Source organism: Arachis duranensis, chromosome 10 (assembly GCF_000817695.3).
Source record: "Arachis duranensis cultivar V14167 chromosome 10, aradu.V14167.gnm2.J7QH, whole genome shotgun sequence".
Taxonomy (NCBI): Eukaryota; Viridiplantae; Streptophyta; class Magnoliopsida; order Fabales; family Fabaceae; genus Arachis; species Arachis duranensis.
Window position 1 is genome coordinate 70,490,768 of NC_029781.3, and position 1,373 is coordinate 70,492,140.

Genomic DNA, 1,373 nt, shown 5'->3' on the forward strand with positions numbered 1-1,373 from the left:
CCCTTGCTCACGCAAGGTATTACTTGGACGACCCAGTACACTTGCTGGTTAGTTGTGCGGAGTTGCAAAAGTGTGATTGCAATTTCGCCCACTAGCAACCGATCTGAAGTTACTGTGGATCGGGCCATCATGATTCATAGTATCATGATTGGAGAGGAAGTAGAAGTTTATAAAGTCATCTCCCATGAATTCTACAAAATAGCCGAAAAGTCCTCCACCATGGCAAGGCTAGCTTTTCCCCATCTTATTTGCCATCTATGTTACTCAGCTGGAGTTATCATAGAAGGAGACATCCTCATTGAAGAGGATAAGCCCATCACCAAGAAGAGGATGGAGCAAGCAAGAGAGACCCTCTACGGGTCTCAAGAGATGCATGAGGAAGCTCATCATCAAGAAATCCCTGAGATGCCTCAACGGATGCACTTTCCTCCCAACAACTATTGGGAACAACTCAACACTTCCCTAGAAGATTTGAGCTACAATGTGGAACAATTAAGGGTGGAACATCATGAGCACTCCATCATTCTCCATGAAATAAGAGAAGATAAAAGAGCAATGAGGGAGGAACAACAAAGGCAAGGAAGGGACATAGAAGAGCATAAGAACATTGTTGGTCCTTCAAGAAGAAGACGCCACTAAGGTGGATTCATTCCTTGTTCTTACTTTTCTGCTGTTCGATTTTTATATTATATGTTTATCTATGTTTTGTGTCTCTACTTCATGATCATTAGTGTTTAGTAACTATGTCTTAAAGCTATGAATAACTCCATTAATCCTTCACCTCTCTTAAATGAAAAATGTTTTTAATTCAAAAGAACAAAAAAGTACATGAATTCCGAATTTATCCTTGAATTTAGTTTAATTATATTGATGTGGTGACAATACTTTTTTTTCTGAATGAATGCTTAAACAGTGCATATTTTTGATCTTGTTGTTTATGAATGTTAAAACTGTTGGCTCTTGAAACAATGATGAACAAAGAGAAATGTTATTGATAATCTGAAAAATCATGAAATCGATTCTTGAAGCAAGAAAAAGTAGTGAAAAACAAAAGCTTGCAAAAAAAATAGAAAGAAAAAGAAAAAGCAAGCAGAAAAAGCCAATAGCCCTTAAAACCAAAAGGCAAGGGTAAAAAGGATCCAAGGCTTTGAGCATCAATGGATAGGAGGGCCCAAGGACATTTATGTATCCGGTGGTAATACTGGAAAACAAAGTGCTTAGGGCCACGGCCAAGACTCATAAGTAGCTGTGTTCAAGAATCAACATACTTAACTAGGAGAATCAATAACACCATCCGAAATTCTAAATTCCTAGAGAAGCCAATCATTCTGAACTTCAAAGGAAAAAGTGAGATGCCAAAACTGTTCAGAAGC